At 47.1% G+C, this 20,697-nt stretch overlaps 1 long non-coding RNA gene across 1 annotated transcript; it reads right to left on the reverse strand.

The window, feature by feature from the left end:
- Window positions 1-5,515: 5,515 nt before the first annotated feature.
- LOC311595694 lies at window positions 5,516-13,670 on the reverse strand. Its single transcript, XR_014778547.1, has 3 exons — window positions 13,004-13,670; window positions 8,101-8,289; window positions 5,516-5,640 (listed from the first exon to the last, which is right to left on the reverse strand). It is a non-coding gene; the product is annotated as an uncharacterized lncRNA (long non-coding RNA).
- Window positions 13,671-20,697: the final 7,027 nt, after the last annotated feature.

Genomic DNA, 20,697 nt, shown 5'->3' on the forward strand with positions numbered 1-20,697 from the left:
GGGAGGCAGAGGCAGGCAGCCTGGTCTATAAAGTCCAGGACAGCCGAAGTTACACAGAGAAACCCTGTCTCAAAAAACCAAAAAAAAAAAAAGGTAATAAATGGCAACCCTGACTTTGTGTAGTACTTTTGTAACCCCAGCTCCAGGAGGCTGAGGAGGGAAGATTGTGAGGGCTCAAGCCTCTTGTGGACTACATAGCAAAATTCTGTGTCAAAAAACTAAAATTAAGCCAAGTGTGGTAGCCCACGCCTTTGATTCCAGAACTCTAGAACTGTAGTGAGTTTGAGGCCAGTCTGGTATACATAGTAAGTTCCAGGACAGCAAGGGCTACATGGAGAACCCCTGTCTCAAAAAAAGGAAAAAGAAAAAGGAAAACCAAATATACATAGTCTCAGCATTTGGAAGGCAGAGGCCAGCCCAGTCTACATAGTGAATTCCAGGACAGCTAGACCTAAATAGCGAAATCTTCTCTTAAAAGTAAAAAGGAGGCCAGGCGTGTGACACACACCTGTAATCCCAGCATTCTGGAGGCAGAGGCAGGCGGATTGATGTGACTTTGAGGCCAGCCTGGTCTACAAATCAAGTCCAGGAAAGCCAAGGCTAACATAGAGAAACCCCGTTTCGGAAAAACCACGAAAAATAAATAAATAAAAATAAAAAAGAAAGAAAAAGGCCGGACATAGTGGTGCACACCTTTAATCCCAGCACAGGCTAGTGGATCGATGTGAGTTCGAGGCCAGTCTGGTCTACAAAGTGAGTCCAGGACAGCCAAAGCTACACAGAGAGACCCTGTTTAAAAAAAAAAAAACCACAACAACAACAAAAGCAAAACAAAACAAAAAAGAAAAAAAAGAAAGAAAGAAAGAAAAGAAAAGAAAAAGAAAGAAAAGAGAAGAAAAAATAAAAGTTGTAAGTCAGAAAATATTAGATGCTTGTGAGGACATTGCAGAACTGGGAAGTGGGTTCATTTCTCTTTACTTTTTTTTTGTTCTTTGAGACAAGGTTGCATGTAGCCCAGGCTGGCCTCAAATTTGCTATAGCTGAAGCTGGCTTTGAACTCCTGATCCTCCTGTTTCTACCTGCCTATGCCACCACACCCAGCAAAATGAGTCCCCGCAAATGTGGTTTCTGGGAGGAGGCGTCTTGGCAGGACTTAGCAATAGCTCATAAGGACGCACATCTGCACCGGGTTGCTCCGCCCTGTTCCCAAGACTGTGAAACGAGAACAGGCACCAGGTAGCACTGGGGCACTTTTCTTTTTTCTATAGGAAAAGGGCTGGGGAGGGCTGTCAGGAAATGGCCTGTCTCAGCAAAACAGACGACAAAATGAGCCCCGCTCCTGGGGCTGTTCTGTTCTGCTATGAACATGAACCAGTTAAAGAACCGGTTGGAAAGGGGGTGTATGCCGCGATTCTGTTAATGTACAGTCTCAAAACAAAAACAATAAGCATATAAACATAAGTTTAGGGGGTGGAGAGGTGGTTTGGGTTTAGGAACACGTAGTACTCCTGCAGAGGACCCTAATCCAAATCTCAGTCCAGCTCCAGAGGGCTCGGAAGCTTCCAGATTCTGAGAGCACTGCACTCCTGTGCATTCTCTCTCTCTCTCTCTCTCTCTCTCTCTCTCTCTCTCTCTCTCTCTCTCTCTCTCTCTCCCCCCCCCCCCCTCTCTCTGCTTTTAGAGACATAGTGTCTCCATCTAACCCTGGTTGGCCTTGAACTTACTATTGTGAAACTTTTATTCTCCCTCTTCAATTGTCTCCAAGGATTACTGCCTCCTTCTCCTAACCTAGGTCTGGTCCTGGAAGCGTCTCGCCTGCTTACAATCTAACCTAGGCCTAGAATGTTTTCAGCCTCTGAGACTTACTGCTTAACAAGCTCACCCTTACTTGTTCTTTCTGAGCTCTGGGCTGACTGGTTCAACTCAGCTGTTCTGCCTCAGACTCTTCTCCCAGCTGACTTATTCAATCTGGCTTCTCTCTTGGCCCTGAATTGCTGTGCGTGGCCTCAAACTAACTCAGCCATCTGCTCTAATCTTCTGTCTTCTTTTCATTGGCTTCTGTCTCTGCAACCCATCTCTCTATTACTGCCCTGGTAAAATTGCCTCCTCTCTCAGAAAAACTGCCTCTTAAGTAGCTTTCCTTTCCTCTCTCTTCTTATGAGAGTTGGGTGTATCCTGTCAATTTTTTTCTGCCACTCAATTAGACATCCCTTTCAAATGTGGGTACTTCCTTCTACAAACTAACTTTATCTTCATTTGGGATTAAAGGCATGTACCACCACACACAGACCTAAGCTTTTCTTTACCTGATGCTTGCTTTATACCAGGCTGGCCTTGAACTCAGATCTGTTTGTCTCTGTCTCCTGGATTAAAGGCATGTTTGTATTCCAGCCAGATCACACAGACCAAGAAGATCTTTGGATGTGATCTCTTGCCAGGACAACCATGGTCTGAATTAACATTCCCCTACATACCATGTTGACCAGGCTGGTCCAAAACTCACAGAGACCCGCCTGCCTCTTCCTCCCAAGGGCTGGGATTAAAAGCATGTACCACCATGCCTGTTTTTCTCTCTCTTTAAAATAATAAAAGTCAGGCTGGAGAGATGGCTCAGAGGTTAAGGGCACTGGTTGCCAGCCGGGCGTGGTGACGCACACCTTTAATCCCAGCACTTGGGAGGTAGAGGCAGGTGGATAGCTGTGAGTTCGAGGCCAGCCTAGTCTGCAAAGTGAGTCTAGGACAGCCAAGGCTACACAGAGAAATCCTGTCTCGAAAAACAAAACAAAACAAAAAGAAAAAATATTTTTACAATAGACAGATGTTTGTAATATGCAGGAAAGGAGCAGAAACAAACTGTAGAATGAGCAACACTGACCTCGGGATAGTACTCACCCCCAGGAAGCCAAGAAGGAAAAGTATCCGGAAAGAGCACACAGTTCTTCTGCAAAGCTCTATTTTTTTCCCTTATGTGTATACATATGCAATATGTGTGTGGGTATAGTGGAAGGCCAGAAGGGTTTGAGATCCTTTACATGGAGATGTGGGAGCTGGGAACTGAACTCAGGTCCTCTGAAAGAGCAGCAGGCACTCCTGTTTTGTTTTTTTGTTTGTTTGTTTGTTTTTTGTTGTTGGTTTTCTTTGGTTTTTCGAGACAGGGTCTCTCTGTGTTGCCTTGGCTGCCCTGGACTCACTTTGTAGACCAGGCTGGCTTCGAACTCACATCGATCCACCAGCCTCTGCCTCCCAAGTGCTGGGATTAAAGGCACGCGCCACCATGCCCGGCTGCAGCAGGCACTCTTAACCACTGAGTCTCTAGCCTCAACCTCTCTTTTAAAATTTTTGTTTTTGTTTTTGTTTTTGTTTTTCGAGACAGGGTTTCTCTGTGTATCCCTGGCTGTCCTAGACTCACTTTGTAAACCAGGCTGGCCTCGAACTCACAGCAATCTGCCTCCAAAGTGCTAGGATTACAGGTATGCACCACCACACCGGGCACCCAGCTCTCTTTCTTTAATCTTTAATTTGTAAAGGCTGTTATGGCGGCCAGGTTTGGTGATACACACCTATAATCCCAGCATTCAACAGGATGAGGCAAGAGAATGACCAAGTTCAAAGCCAGCCTGAACCACATTACTGAGTGACAAACCAGACTTCAGTCTATGTGAGACTCTGCCTCAGACAGACGACAGACAGACAAGCCAAACATGATTATAATCTTAGCACTGGGGAGAGGGAGGTGGAAGGGTCAGGAGATGAGTGTCATCCCTCATATTCTCAGTAGAGAATTTAGGTCAGCCTGGGCTACATGAGATTCTACCAAACAAACAAAAACAGAAAAGGAGCCAGCACTTTGCAAGTGAAAGCAGGAGAATCAGGAATTCAAAGACATCCAGAGTTCTAAGCCAGCCTGGGGCCCCTGAGACCCTGTAGCAAACGAAAAGAAGAAAAAAAATTAAAAGGCGGTGGAGACGGCTCAGCAGGTAAAGACACTAGCCATGCTGGCCTGCAACATGAGTTTGATCCTTGGGAACCACATAAGGGGTCAGGAAAGAACTGACTTCTGCAGATTGTCTTCTGACCAACGCCACGTGTGTGCCAGCACACGTCATCGTAAGAATGCTCAATCTGGCCGGGCGTGGTGGCGCACGCCTTTAATCCCAGCACTCGGGAGGCAGAGGCAGGCGGATCGCTGTGAGTTCGAGGCCAGCCTGGTCTACAAAGCGAGTCCAGGACAGCCACGGCTACACAGAGAAATTCTGTCTCAAAAAAACCAAAACAAAACAAAAAGAATGCTCAATCTGGGCTGGAGAGATGGCTCAGCGGTTGTGAGCATTGACTGTTCTTCCAGAGGACCCGGGTTCAATTCCCAGCACCCACATGGCAGCTCACAACTGTCTGTAACTCCATACAATGCACATAAAATAAAATAATTTAAAAAAAGAATGCTCAATCTGATATTAACAACAGTAAGTTTAGGAGGCAGAATATTAGCATCCACTTACTCCCGGTGGCGGGTGCTGGCTCAGGACCACAACCAGAGACCTGTAGGAAGACTGAAGAACTGAGCAGATATGATGCTTGCTGAGGCTATTTGGAGGGGCCGGGAAGACGCAGGAAAAGAAGGAGACACGACTCCAGAAACAGTTGCTGGATGTCTTGAAAATCAATCTGGGGCCAGGCGTGGTGGCGTTAATCCCAGCACTCGGGAGGCAGAGGCAGGTGGATCGCTGTGAGTTCGAGGCCAGCCTCGTCTACAAAGTGAGTCTAGGACAGCCAAGGCTACACAGAGAGACTCTGTCTCAAAACAACAACAACAACAACAACAACAACAACAACAACAAAAAAAGAAAATCAATCTGGATCAGGCTGGCTTCAGACTCAGAAATCTACTTGCCTCTGCCTCCTAAGTGCTGGGATTAAGGATATGCACCAACACTGCCTGATTTAAAAAATGTATGCTTACATAGTGTGCACACCCATGTGTTTGTGCACATGTGGATGCATGGACACAATTATGACCACATGTGTGCAGGCTAGTTTTCTTTTCTTTCTTTCTTCCCCCCCCCCACCCTCACCCCACCCCGAGACAGGGTTTCTCTGTACAGCCTTGGCTGTCCTGGACTCTGTAGACCAGGCTGGCCTCAAACTCACACTGATATACCTGCCTCTGCCTCCTGAGTGCTGGGATTATAGGTGTGTACAAGGGGATGGTTGGCTGTGTCTGTGCCACAGCCTGTGTGTGGAGTTCGGCCGACAACCTGCTAGGGACTCGGTTCTTTCCTTCCACCCTGTACAGGTTCTGCAGATGGGACTCAGGTTATCAGCCTTAGCAGCAGGTACTCATGTGACACTGTTCCTGGGGAGACATGAACAGACTGCTCACTTAGATAGGCGACAGATGACAGACGACAGAAATGATCACCACCCCCAGTCCAACTTGGCGAGCCTTTGGGTTTTATCGGGGTCACTTACAGGAGTGTGAGTCAGGGGTTACTTAGAGAGGTACTGATGACTCAAAGGCAGCAGCATAGTTCAAATCCCAGCAGGGAAGCAGGCTGTAGCAGGTCCCCAGACCTTAGCACAACTGACTCCATGATGGAAGTGTCATCCAAGCCCGAAAACCCAACACACAGACGGTACCACCTGCCAAAATGAAAACAAAGAACTAACCCATCAAAGTCAAAGGTTCTGAAGAAAAATCTCTATATGTGCTAATCTTGCTTTTTGGCTTCTGTAGATCTACTTCCGGCTAACTGTTCTTATTAACAGTTGATGAATGTCAACCCAGAACATGGTTTTTGTGCTTAAAAGCTCATCCTGAGGGCTGGACAGTGGTGGTGCACGCCTTTAAGCCCAGCACTCGGGAGGCAGAGGCAGGTGAATCTCTGTGAGTTCAAGGCCAGCCTGGTCTACAAAGCCAGTCCAGGACAGCCAAGGCTACACCGAGAAACCCTGTCTCAAAAAACAAAAACAAAACAAAAAAGCTCATCCTGAGAAAGGCTCTATGCTATACAGTGATCCCAAACACCCAGTACAGTCGCTGGCTGGCTAATAAACACTTTCTATCAGCTTAAACGCATGCCCTAGCAGAGCAGTCTTCTCCGGTGGATACCCCGACACCACGGCTCAGGAAAGCTGGACCTCTAGAGCTTATTGCAGGATTTTCAAGCAGCAGGAGGCAGAGGTCTCTTCCAGGCAGCTCAACTGGTCGCTCTCTTCCAAGCTGCTTGGCTGGACATTACTACTTATATACACTTGGGGAGGGAGGGTCCTTGTGCAACCGGTCAAGTTCAGGGGCTGCTGAGTTGTTCTCTCCTGAGTCTTAACTACTGTGGGAGGAAGTTTACACAACAGTATGTAGTCTCTCCAGCCCATAGTAATGTTTGTTTGTTTGTTTTCGTAGTAATGTTTTTTAGGGAGACCGAGTGGGCTTGGAGAACACAACAAATCAGGACCACCCTCTGGGCCCCAGAACAACAAAGGTTTGTGCATGGCTCTTGATAGGACCTAAGGAAAGGACAATGGTGTATGACAGGCTCCAGTCCCTCCCCCTGCCACATGAATTTAATTAAGGGGAACTCAGGAAAGGGACCAAGGCAATTGTTTTTTTCCTCAGGGTTTCAGACTTCCGGCCAACTGGGAACACTGCAAAAAGCCTGTCTCAGTGCTGGGAGAAGGAGGAAACAAAGAGTTCCCCTTAGTCAGAGGGGCCCCAGACTCAGAGGGGAATCTAAGGCCTCTCAACATGTCTGAGTGTATCTTTGGGGTACCTGAGCTTGAATTAATTGCCCGGACAAGATTAAAGCAGGGGAAGCAGCCACTGACGAGAGAGCAGGAGTGGAATTTCACCCAGTGTGGGCATCTTCAGTTGGTTTTTTGAGACAGGCTTTCTGTGTGTAACAGCCTTGGCTGTCCTGGACTCGCTGTGTAGGCCAGGCTGGCCTTGAACTCACAGAGATTGCCTGCTTTTGCTTCCCGAGTGCTGGGATTAAAGGAGTGTACCACCACCACAGCAGGCTGCATTTTACATTTTCTTTTCTTTCTTTCTTTCTTTTTTTTTGGGGGGGGGGGAGGCAGTTTGAGACAGCATCTGTATTAGCCTTGGCTGTCCTGGAGTAGCTTTGTAGACCAGGCTGACCTCGAACTCACAGCAATCCCCCTGCCTCTGCCTCCCAAGGGCTGGGAGTAAAGGCATGTGCCACCACGCCCAGCGCATTTACATTTTTTAATAAAACTTATAGCAAACTATTGTTTGGAAGTAAGATTCTGTTCTTAGTCCCAAGAGACAAGGCTAAAAAAACAAAAAGAGGGACCCAGTGCTGTGGGACTTTCCTGTAATCCCAGTACTTAGGAGGGAGAAGAAGGAAGGTCATTTCAAGTTTAAGGCCCACCTGCTCTACACAGTGAGTGCCCGGCCAGTCAAGCCTACATATCAAGATGCTATCTGAGGCTGGATAGACGGCTGGCAAAGGTGCTAAACACCAAGCCAGACAGATGCCTTAAGGTGGATTCCCAAGACCCACACAGTGGAAAGAAAGAACTACCTCTAACAAGTTGTCCTCTGACCTCCACACCGATACTGTGGCATATACATGTGCATTCACACACAAATAAATATTAAGATGGGGTGTTGAAAGCCAGTCGTGGTGGCGCACCTTTAATCCCAGCACTTGGGAGGCAGTGGCAGGTGGATCGCTGTGAATTCGGGGCCAACCTGGTCTACATAGTGAGTCTAGGACTGCACAGTCAAGGCTGCACAGACAAACCCTTCTTAAAACACACACACACACACACACACACACACACACACACACACACACACACAAAACAAAACAAAGCAAACCAAGAACACAAAAGAACACAGCGGGCTGTGGTGGTTTGAAGGAACATGACCCCCACAGGCTCTTATGCTTGAATAGTTGGTCCCCAGTTGGTGGAACTGTTTGGTAAGGATTTGGAGGTGTGGCCTTGATGGAAAACGTGAGTCACTAGGGGTGGGCTTTGAGGTTTCAAAAGCCCATGCCATTTCCAGTTAGCACTTCTGCCTCCTGCTGTGGATCATTGGGTGGAAGCTCTCAGCTTCTGCCCCAGCACCGGGCTTACCTGTTGCCTTGTTCCTCACCACCTCGGTCATAGACTCTATCCCTTTGCAACTGTGCCCTCCAATTAGACATTTTCTTTTTATGAGTTGCCTTGGTCAGCTGGGCATGGTGGCAGCAGATCTCTGTGAGTTCGAGGCTAGCCTGGTCTACAAAGCAAGTCCAGGACAGCCAGGGGCTGCATAATGAAACTCTGCCTCGGAAAAACACAAACAAAAAAGTTGCCTTGGTCATAGTGTTTTGTTACAGCAAGAAAAGCAAACAACTAAATCAAGAGGCAAGACTATAAACACTCAGAGCTGAGTGTTACCGCTTACATCGCAGTTTTTTGTTGTTGTTTTTTGTTTGTTTGTTTGTTTGTTTTTGAGACAGGGTTTCTCTGTGTAGCCTTGGCTGTCCTGGACTCACTTTTGTAGACCAGGCTGTCCTCTAACTCACAGGGATCCACCTGCCTCTGTCTCCAGAGTGCTGGGATTAAAGGTGTGTGCCACCACCGCCCAGCCTACACTGCAGCTTTTCTTTAAACCCTAAAAAAATTGTTTTGGGGGTGGGGGTGGGGGTGGGGAGGAGATCCTTTAGGGAACAATTAGGGGCTATAATTACAAATGCATTGAGTGTAAGTGTTGCAGCTCGGAGGGAAACGGTTTCCCCCCTCCGAGTGTTGCAGCTCTGAAGGGAAAGGCACCAAGGAACACCACAAAGTCACACCGCAAGGCAAACCTCACACAAGACTCCAGAGGGCGGATGCCTCTTTTGGCGGGGGAGTGGGGGCAGAGGGGGGTAGGAGGGAAGCGGTAAAGAACTGAGCAGGAGGCTGACTTATATAGGGCTTCTTGTGGGAGAGGTGGAGTTTTCCAGGGCCAAGATTGGTAGGATTTCAAGTCCTGAGTTTGGGCAGGCGTCAGGATTGGTGGGTCTTCAAAACCCGGAAGTGACCTTGAACTTTTTAATCCTACACTGAGGGTTTCAAGAGAACTCCCCTGCCTTAGTCCAGAGCTGCCCCAGAGGTGATGTTACAGTGAAGGCTGTTATAGGAGAGGAAACCCTCAGTCAGGCTCAGCTGGTTTAGTTATGCTTTCATGGCTGCCTGAGTACAAAGTTGTCTTGTTGCAGAGAAGAATTTGGACAGGCCTGGGCAACCTTAGAAAACTTGTGGATGGGGCGGGACAGATAGCTCAGAGGTTAAGGCTGCTCTTCCTAAATTGCTGAGTTCAATTCCCAGCCAACCACGTAGTACCTCACAACCACCTATAATGAGATCTGGTGCCCTCTTCTGGTGGGCAGGCACACATGCAGGCAGAACATCGTATACATAATAAATAAATAAATCTTTTTGTTTGTTTGTTTGTTTGTTTTTCAAGATAGGGTTTCTCTGTGGAGCCTTGGTTTATCTAGACTCACATTGTAGATCAGGCTAACCTCAAACTTGCAAGGTGTGGTGGCGCACGCCTTTAATCCCAGCACTCGGGAGGCAGAGGCAGGCAGATCGCTGTTAGTTTGAGGCCAGCCTGGTCTACAAAGCGAGGCTAGGACAGCCAAGGCTACACAGAGAAACCCCGTCTCAAAACAAAAACAAAACCCCAAAACTCACTACGATCTCCCCCCCTCTGTCTCCAAAGTGCTGGGATTACAGGCATGCGCCACCATGCCCGGCAAAAGTAAATCTTTTTTTTTTTTTAAAGAAGAAAACTTGTGGACGTTAAGAGGCGGACAGTGGTGGCACGTGACTTTAATCACAGCAGACAGGCAGATCTCTGAGTTTTGTTTTGTTTTTGTTTTTTTGTATTTCGAGACAGAGTTTCTCTGTGTAGCCTTGGCTGTCCTAGACCTCGCGCTGTAGACCAGGCTGGGATTAAAGGCATGCGCCACCATGCCTGGCTCTTTGTTTTTCTTTTCTTTTTCTTTCTTTCTTTTTTTTTTTAAGTATACAGCACTCTGTACCTGCAGTCCTATAGAGGGCATCAGATCACATTATAGATGGCTGTGAGCCACCATGGGGTTGCTGGGGATTGAACCCATGACCTCTGGAAGAGCAGTCAGTGTTCTTAACCACTGAGCCATCTCTCCAGCCTGGCTCTTTGTTTTTCAATATAGGGTTTCTCCATGTAACAGCCCTAGCTGTCCTAGACTCACTTTGTATAGCAGGCTGACCTTGAACTCACAGAGATCCAACTGCCTCTGAATCCCAAGTGCTGGGTTTAAAGGCTACCTCACCCAGCTTAGTCCAGAGAATTTTAATAAGTGCTTGTTTTGCAGCCTCGGATTCCTAGGTTTGGTGCCAAATATCACATAAGCGAGCTCGTTGGTGGTGGTGCAAGCCTTCAACCCCACCACTTGGAAGGCAGAGGGAAGCAGATATCTGTGAAATTGAGGCCAGCCTGATCTACAGATTGAGTTCCAGGATGTCCAGGGCTTCAGAAAGTAACACTATCTCAGAAAAACCAAAAAGAAAGAAAGAAAGAAAAAAAAAAAAAGCCGGGCATGGTGGTGCAGGCCTTTAATCCCAGCACTCGGGAGGCAGAGGCAGGGGCATAGCTGTGAGTTTGAGGCCAGCCTGGCCTACAAAGGGAGTCTAGGACAGCCAAGGCTACACAGAGAAACCCTGTCACAAAAGCCAAAAAGAAGGGGAGAAAAAAAGAGAGGTCACAGACAAGATGATGTACACCTATGATTTGGGCACTGAGGAGGCAGATGGCCAGTGTGACTTCCCGACCAACCAGGACTAGAGTCAGACCTTAACTCAAAACAAACAAACAAAACTGTCCTCTAAGCATTCATACCATGCGTTTGGTATTAGCATTGTAAGGATTTAAAGCAAAGGTCAGAAGCATTATTTGTTACTTACTCTGGGTATTTCCAAAGAACAATCTTTGGTTAATACTCAGAGGTGACAGAAATAGACTGTTGGGTCAGTGCCAGTGCCTGGTTAAAACGGAAACGCTGAAGGTTTTCCAAAAGGAAACGAGAAGGCAAGGAGTCTAGACTGACCACTCAGAAGTGTGTGTGAGACCCAGCATTGGTGGGTGGGGGCTTTGTGTAGACAGTGTCTGTGTTTGGGTGTGGCAAGTGGGATTTTTAGTAACCCAGCAGTTTGTGACCTGTGACCGGGAGGCTTTTCCCAGTGGCACAGTCAGGGACGCATGAGGCAGCTGCCTCCCGTGACTCGGCCTGTGCCCAAACAGTAAGAATGTGTCATCCCTAATGCACTGCCAGGCAACGCAGTGCATCTGGGCGTGTCCCCTAGCGCTCTCTCCTGTTCAGTAGTCTTTGCACAGCCTGCTTTGCCAGTGTCCCTGTCAGGCGATGTCCTCACGAGATAGCACGCTCTCTCATCCACTCCTCCGGTTCTCCTCTTACCGGGTACTAAGGCTCGAAGCCAAGGCCTTTGCTTGTTAGGCAGGAACACTCCCACTGGGCCACACCCCGAGCCTGCGATGAGACCTTGTCTCCTGGTCTTAGTATGTAAGGCTTGGGTTTTCTTACACTGCTAAATCAGGAGGCTGTCGCTAGGACTGGAAGTTTCCATTTGGCCCTGCCTGAACCTGAGAGTTGGGTCTGTGGAGGACCCTAGTCAGCCTGTGCCTGCGACCAACTTTAGGGAAAAGAACTTAGCTTCACAGGAGTGCCTGGGTGGGGAAGTGTGACCCAGCCCTTCTTTTAAATTTGCTTGAGACTGTGCCCAAAGGAGGTTTTTCTTTTGCTTCGACATCATGTCTAGTGGGTTTTGTTCTGTTTTTAGGAATTTTAAAACTTTGGACAAGTGACCCAGCCCTTCTTTTAAATTTGCTTGAGACTGTGCCCAAAGGAGGTTTTTCTTTTGCTTCGACATCATGTCTAGTGGATTTTGTTCTGTTTTTAGGAATTTTAAAACTTTGGACAAGAGCACCATCCGAAATCGCCAGAAAACTTTCTGGGTTCTCTCGGAGTTTTATTCTATGATAATTTTGTTGTTGTTTAGATGCATTTAATGTGTAGGCTTTGCCTGCAGTACCCAAGGAGTCCAGAAGAGGGCGTCGGATACCCTGGAACTGGAGTTACGGCTTGTAGGGAGCTGTCCCGTGAGTGCTAAGATTCGAACGTGGGTTCCCCTGAAAGAATAGCAAGAGTTCTTAACCACTGACCCATCTCTCTAGACCCCCATTTTGATTTTAAGTCAGCCTTGGCTACACATCCAGTTTGGGGCCAGAATGACTACATGAGATCCTGTCTCAAATCAATGGTCTAGGGCTGCAGCTCAGTGTTGGCACATTTGTCCTAGGTTCGATATTCAGCAACGACAAAACAAAAAACTGGGGTTCAGCAAGATGGCTAGGCAGTAAAGGGATAAAGGCGCTTGCCATCATGCCCGACCACCTGAGTTTGGGCCCAGGAACTGAAATGGTGGGAAAGAAAAGTGCCCTGTGGCACTCGCCTATCCACCTTAAGTAATATATATATATATGCATATATATTTAAAAATCTTAAACGCAGATGTGAAAACAGGGTTTCTGGTACCGAGGCCGGTTCTGGGTCTCGGACGTCTCCCAGGGCTGCACACGGGCTGGGGTGCGTCTGTCCCGGTCCCTCCTCGCAGGGCGGTGCTGCGGGGAAATTCCAGCGGGCAGCTCCTCCACTGTGAGACCATGTTTCCTAGGGAGGCGGCCACCCAGCACCGCCTCCATCCAAGCCCGAGGCTGCTGCCACGCCCAGGCTCCCAGGATAAATTTAGCTCTTCTATTCCGGTCTCTGACTAGCCCTCGCCAGGCAGCCAAACCGTGGAAGAAGAAAGGAATGGACTAGCGAAGAGATCACAGCCTGAAAACCCATCACCTTCACTGGTTTCCAAGCTCCACCCCAGGGTACACACGCTGCTCCCTTCAGTGACCGAAAAGTATTTGGCCCTCGGATGTTTGTGGAGAGTCAGTCACCTTAACAAAATGGGATGGTAGTCAGGGCCTCCTACTGGGGAAACTAAGTTAGAACTGTTGTGGCAAGGACCAGGCCAGACTTAGGCTCCCTGGGGAGATTGTCTCAGAAGATGAAAACAAACGTGGGTGTGGTGCCACTCTCTGGGAGATTCTAGAACTGCTTCCTACCCTCAGGGTTTCCTAGGGTCCTACCTCTTTGTACCCGGCCTACACTTCTCCAGGCCTGGCCCTGGCAGCTTCTAAAAATCCTCTTTACATTTCCCCTTACTCCTTTTCTCTCACTGATGATTGAACCTAAGGCCTAAGTAAGTTTGGCCAGCTATATCCCAACCCTGCATCCAAAATATTTCCTTCCTTCCTTCCGATTTTATTTATTTATTATTATGTACACAGTGCTCTGCCTGTATGTACACATGCAGGCCAGAAGAGGACATCAAATCCCAGTACAGATGGTTGTGAGCCACCATGTGGTTGCTGGGAATTGAACTCAGAACCTCTGGAAGCGCAGTCAGTGCTCTTAACCGCTGAGCCATCTCTCCAGCCCTTAAAAGCATTCTTACTTCATGTTATTGCAGCTAAGTGCAAAACCCAATCTTGGGTCAACTTTTACATTAAGTTGCTCAACTAGAAAATAAGAAGATAAAAGAAAAAAAAAAAAAGAAGAAGATAAAAGAGGGAAAGAGCTAATGATTAGTTTTGAAAGAAGCAAAGAAAGTTCAGAGAGCCCAGAGTGGCCAAAGGTCGAAAGTTGTAAAATCTAGGTGAGGCAGAAAATGAACCCTTTTACTATTTTTCTACTTTTTAATTTTTTGTGTGTGTGGGTTTTTTCTTTCTTTCTTTCTTTCTTTTTTTTTTTTTTTTTTTTTTTTTTGATTTTTCGAGACAGGTTTCTTTGTGTAGCTGTGGCTGTCCTGGACTCACTTTGTAGACCAGGCTGGCCTCGAACTCACAGCGATCTGCCTGCCTCTGCCTCCCAAATGCTGGGATTAAAGGCATGCGCCACCACGCCCGGCTTGTTTTTTGTTTTGATTGTTTTTTTGTTTTAAGGGAGGCAGGTTTTGAGACAGTTTTTCTGTGTAGCCCTGGCTTTCCTGGAACTTGCTCTATAGACCAGGCTGGCCTCAAACTCAGAGAACCACCTGCCTCTGCCTGTCTCCCCAGTGCTGGGATTAAAAGTGTGCATCACCACGCCCAGCAATAATACTACGTTTTCTTTCTTTTTGCTTTTTTTTCAGACAGGGTTTCTCTGTGTAACAAGCCCTGAACTTGCTTTACAGACCAGGCTGGCCTCCAGTTCACAGAGATCCATCTGCCTCTGCCTCCCAAGTCCTAGGACTAGAAACATTTGCCACCGCCACCTGGCATAACAAATTTTCAAAAAAAGAAAATATAAAAATCAAACTTTTAGCTGGACCTGGTGGCACATGCCTGTAATCCCAGCACTCGGGAGGCAGAGGCAGGAGGATTGCTATAAGTTTGAGGACAGCCTGGTCTATAGAACAAGTCCAGGACAGCCAAGGCTACACAGAGAAACCCTGTCTCGAGAAACCAAAAATAAATAAATAAATAATTTTGTAACAAACTGAAAAACAAAACAATTATACTGAGAAAGAAAGCATAGTAGGAGCTCTACTCTGAGATAGGTCCAGGCAGAGCCGAGCGGCAGGGCCTTATGTTAAGGTGTGTCACAGCTCCTAGAAGAGGGCCACGGTGTGTCATGGCTCCTAGAAGAGGGCCACACTCACTTCAGTGTTCTGGGCCAGGTGAAGCTCTCTGAAAGATGAGCGGCCCCTGGGATCTTCTGCAATTGCAGAGGCTCAAGGTCAGTGTCCTAGCATGGCGAAATCACCAAGGACACCTGGAAGGAGAGCCCAGCCTGCCACTCTTGAATGCTTTGAGGCAAAGAGCAGCAGAGCGCCCATCCGTGCATAATGCAGACAGGCTTCCTTCCAGCCGGGGCAAGGTGGCCAAGACAGCTGGGCCAGTCCTCAGGCTTGCTCTGGTGCCGCCTCCTGCACAGAGGGCTGGAGTAGGGTTGTCCCAGGCTGAATGCTGAGACCCAGGCCTGGTCTGCCCTCTCCCAGGCTGCACTTTCAGGGTACCGGGTACCGCACTCCATGTTAACTGGGTAAAGAATGTCAAGGCCTTTGTAAAATGCAAACTGTAGTTCAATGGATCACAGACGGGTGGGAGATTACATTGCTTTTTCTTTTTTAATATCTGTCCTCGTCAGGAGTGGTGGCGCACGCCTTTCATCCCAACACTTGGGAGGCAGAGGCAGGAGGATCTCTGTGAGTTCCAAACCAGCCTGGTTTACAAAGGGAGTTCCAGGACAGCCAGGGATATTACAGAGAGAAACCCTGTTTCGAAAACCAAAATAAATAAACAAATTTTAAAAATAAAAAAACTTGTCCTGAGTGTGTGTACGTGCATGAATGTATTCGCCCACACATACAGAAGGTAAGAAGACAACCATCTTGGGTATTACCTTATACCTTGTTTAAAGAAGGGTGCCTCTGGGGCTGGAGAGATGGCTCAGAGGGTAAGAGCACTAGCTGCTCTTCCAGAGGTCCTGAGTTCAAATCCCAGCAACCACATAGTGGCTCACAACCATCTATAATGTGGTCTGACACCCTCTTCTGGCCTGCAGGTATAAACATACAGGCAGAGCACTGTATATAAAATAAATGAGGCTTAAAAAAATAAGAAGCAGGGTGCCATTGGGGCTGGAGAGATGGCTCAGAGGGTAAGAGCACTAGCTGCTCTTCCAGAGGTCCTGAGTTCAAATCCCAGCAGCCACATAGTGGCTCACAACCATCTATAATGTGGTCTGACACCCTCTTCTGGCCTGCAGGTGTAAACATACAGGCAGAGCAATGTATACAAAATAAATGAGGCTTAAAAAAAAAGATTTTAAAAAGCAGGGTGCCTCTTGTTTGCCACTGCTCTGTGTATTCCAGGCTTGCTGATCCTTGAACGTCTGGGAATTCTCCTGTCTCTTCCTTTTACCTTGCTGTAGAGTGCTGGGATATGACCTGCCTAGCAAGCATACCCAACTTTTACACATTACAAAGATCTGAATTCAGGCTTAGTCACAGGCATCTGTACTGACTAAGCCATCTCCCCTGCCCCTGACATTTCTTTCTTTCTTTCTTTCTTTCTTTCTTTCTTTCTTTCTTTTTTTTTTGGTTTTTTGAGACAGGGTTTCTCTGTGTACCCTTGGCCATCCTGGACTCACTTTGTGGACCAGGCTGGCCTCGAACTCACAGCGATCCGCCTGCCTCTGCCTCCCGAGTGCTGGGATTAAAGGCATGCGCCACCACGCCCGGCCTCTTTCTTTCTTTCTTTTTAAAGATTTATTTATTGAGTATACAGTGTTTTGCTGTATTGAGTGTATTGAGTATACAGTATTTATTGAGTATACAGTTGAGCCACCATGTGGTTGCTGGGAATTGAACTCCTGACCTTTGGAAGAGCAGGCAGTGCTCTTAACCATCTCTTCAGCCCCCTACCCCCGCCGACATTTCTAACTGACTGTTGGTGGAAAATGTGGGGCTCATGGGCCTTACTAGGCAGATTATGCCATCAAGAGTTTATGATCTGTCCCTTCAGATTGGCCTGTCAATGTCTATCAAAATGTGGCTACCCAGCCGGGCATAGTGGCGCACACCCTTAATCCCAGCACTCGGGAGGCAGAGGCAAGAGGATCACAGTGAATCAAGGCCAGCCTGGTCTACAAAGCGAGTTCAGGACAGCCAAGGCTGCACAGAAAACCCTGCCTCAAAAAACCAAACCAAACCAAACCAAACAAAACAACAACAACAACAAAAAACCAAAAAACAAAACCCTGCCTTGAAAAACCAAAAAAAAAAAAAAAAAAAAAAAAAGAAAGAAAGAAAGAAAGAAAAACACTGTACCTGCCAGATACAACTGGACCACTGAATCCTTTCAACTCCTCATCAGTACAGCTAAAAGAGCAGGGGTTGGTGATGGGCTATCTGCTGATGCAAACCTCCTCCACCCCCACCCCCACCTCCAAAGGGAGCTTTTCATCAAAGCATGGCACTGTAGAGGGGTCCTGGTGGCGTAGAATGGCCCTGCCAGCCCTCCTCCCCTGCCCCTTTAAAGAAGTGCCTCAGCTGCCTAAACAAGCCTGAATTTCCCAACCTGCCCATAAAACCAGTTTCCCCAGGTCCTCGCAATACAGTTTCTATTCATTGGGTATGCCTCCCCCATCTAGTTGAGCTTTAGACACTCTGTCTTAAAAAAAAAAAAATTCTCTTTGTTAAGGGAGCCCTCCTTTCTCCTATGCTAGGATAAGGAAGACAAACAACACTAGATAGGGCATAAAGATAAATATTAATGATTAAATCAGGGTTGGGTGGGGACTTAGCACACTTGGTAGCGTGCTTGCCTAGCACACATAAAGTCCCTAGGCTTGATTCCCAAGCACCAGATAAACCAAGCCTGGTGGAGGCAGCTCACCCCAGCACTGAGGCAGGAGAATCAGAATTTTAAAATCAATCTCCAGTACACAGTGAGTTCAAGGCCAGTGTGGGCTATAAATGGGGGGATGTGGTAACACACACCTTTTATCCCAGGACTCTGGAAGCAGAGGCACGCAGATTTCTGAGTTCAAGGGTAGCCTGGTCTACAGAACAAATTCCAGGGTTCCAGGACAGACAGGGCTACACAGAAAGACCCTGTATGTCTCAGGAGGAGGAGGAGGAAGAGGAGAAAAATGACACTGTCTCAAAAAAAGAAAAAGAATAAAAAGTTTTGACAAGATGTGCTCCCGGCTCTGTAATCCATTGCAGCATCAGGAAAAAACAAAACACGCTGCATTGAGTGGACTGAGCACAGAGTGATGATCTTCAGGGGTTGATAAGAATGTGTGGCTTTCCTAATGTGAACCAGGTACTTGATTCTGTTCCTTCTTTTGCAGTTAAGAACCTGGCACAATCCCCATCATTGCCTACTATGAGCTAGGCTCTCTAAAATATTACCTCCAACCATTCCCCTTAAATGCTGCTGAGGTTGGCCTCCTTGCCTTCCTCCTCCTTTTACAGTCCTAGACCTTGAACCCAGGACCTCACACATGTAGACAAGTGTCCCACCACTGAGCCCCAAACCCAGCCCAGGACATTCACTCATCCATTTATTTTCTCGGTGAACTGAATCAGGTGAGCAACTTGGCAAGTCACAAGCTAATAAGCGTTTTGAGTACTTTCTATTACAAAATGTAAGATAAGGAAAGGTAAGATAAAGAAAATGTAAGATAAAGTTTTTCATAGCCATGGAACTTCCCCCACCACCACCATAGGAAAACTTTGAAATGCTTATTAGAAGGTTCTATAAAGAAACAAGAGGGTATTTCTGTACATTAAGACTTGATTCAGGCTGGAGAGATGGCTCAGCAGTTAAGAGCACTGTCTGCTGTTCCAGAGGTTCTGAGTTCAATTCCCAGCAATCACATGGTGGTTCATAACCATCTATAACAAGAGCTGGTGCGCTGATCCGGGCGTGGTGGCACAGGCCTTTAATCTCAGCACTCAGGAGGCAGAGACAGGTGGATCACTGTGAGTTCAAGACCATCCTGGTCTATAAAGCAAGTCCAAGATAGTCAAGGATACACAGAGAGACCCTGTCTCCAAAAACAAAAAACAAAAAACGAACAAAAACAAATTAAAGGAGCATTAGGGTTTCTTTATATTAGCAAAGTGACAATGAATAAATAGAAGAGACTTAGCTGGGCATTGGTGGCACACGCCTTTAATCCCAGCACTCCAGAGGCAGAGGCAGGCAGATTGCTGTGAGTTTGAGGCCAGCCTGGTCTACAAAGTGAGTCCAGAACAGCCAAGGCTAACACAGAGAAACCCTGTCTCGAAAAACAAAACAACACACACACACACACACACACACACACACATAAAGTCACATACACATGTGTGTCTTACTTTATTTGGGAAGAAAAAACAAATTTAGGTGTAGCATGGTGGTATGCACTGTGGCTGGCCTATAGTTTCTTTTCTTTGACTTTATGTGTTTGAGTGTTTTGCCTGCATATATGTTAGTGTTAATGAATTGCTCACAGAGGCCAGAAGAGGGCGTCAGATCCCTCTGAGGTTGTGACTGAACAAGCAACCAGTGCTCTTAACCACTGCACCATCTCTCCAGCCCCTATGCTTGTTTTGAGACAGGATCACGAGACAAAGCCGCATGAATATGTAAGATCCCATCAAAATATAAACAAAAACAGACATGGCAAAGATAGTAAAGAATGGTTCTCACCAAGCCCCCAACCCTGAAAACACTAGGACCCGCAGGGTGGCCAATTCCCAAAAGCTGTGCTTAGACATATGAAAAGTGTGTACTACTAAAAAATTAATGTAAAAATATATTAAAAGTAGCATTGTGGGGCTAAAGAGATATCTCAGAGGTTAAGAGCACTGGCTGCTCTTCCAGAGGTCCTGAGTTAAATCCCAGCAACCACATGGTGACTCACAACCATCTATAATGAGATCTGGTGCCCCTTCTGGCCTGCAGACTGAACACTGTAAACATAATAAAGAAATCTTTTTTTAAGAAAAGCATTGTGAGCTGGGCGTGGTGGCACATGCCTTTAATCCCAGCACTTGGGAGGCAGAAGCAGGTAGATCTTTGAAGCCAGCCTGGTCTACAAGTGAGTCCAGGACAGCCAAGGCTACACAGAGAAACCCTGTCTCGAAAAACCAAAAAATAAAAAAAAATAATAAAATAAAAAGATAAAAAGAAGAAAAGCATTGTGCCTTCATTTTGTATGTTGTTCTGAGTCATTCCCTTTTCTTTTCTTTTTCTTTCTTTCTTTCTTTTTTTTTTTTTGTGGAACATGCTTTATAGACCAGGCTCTCCTCGAAGTGACCATACACTCAGGTAGGCAGGTCTCTGTGAGTTCGAGGACAGCCTGGTCTACAAATCAAGTCCAGGACAGCCAAGTCTACACAGAGACACTGCCTAGAGGGGGCGGAAGGTCTGTCACAGGCCTGGAGAGAGCTCAGCGGTTAAGGGTTAAGAGCACTGTGTAAACTGGTGGTGCACACCTTTAATCCCAGTATTTGGGAGGCAGCCTGATTTACAGAGTCTGGGACAGCCAAGGCTCTACACAGAGAGACCCTGTCTAGAACCCCCACCCCCAAAGGAGCATTGATTGCTTTCTCATAGGACCCGGATTCAATTCCCAGCACCCACTTGGCAGCTCACAATTTTAACTCCAATATCTGACACCCTCACAAAGGCATACATGCAGGCAAAATACCAATGCACATAAATTTAAAAAAACAACAACTATGTCACTGCTTTCAGTGAAATATCTAACAGAAAATGTATGTTTTTCAAACGCACCCCCAATCTGAAAAAGCATCTTGCGAAGGGCTGGGTCAGTATGGTAACCTCGATGCCTTTGCTTATCCATGGAGAACTCTCACATTTCCGTGCAGGCACTTTACAAAGGATTAAACTCAAGGATGCTCAAGGGTAGAGAACTGGGGGAGGAAGAGTCACGGGCTGCCATGTAGGCTAGCGGGTCCCCACCGGCTGAGAAACGCCCTCAGGCGCGCCATTAGAGGGAAAAGAGGGAAGATGGAGGATCCTCATCGTCACCGTGCTCTGCGCCTGCGCCCCGCACCCGACGCGTCCCGCGAGGCCCTTAGAGCAGG

Source organism: Acomys minous (genome assembly GCF_964271855.1).
Source record: "Acomys minous genome assembly, chromosome: 4".
Taxonomy (NCBI): domain Eukaryota; kingdom Metazoa; phylum Chordata; class Mammalia; order Rodentia; family Muridae; genus Acomys; species Acomys minous.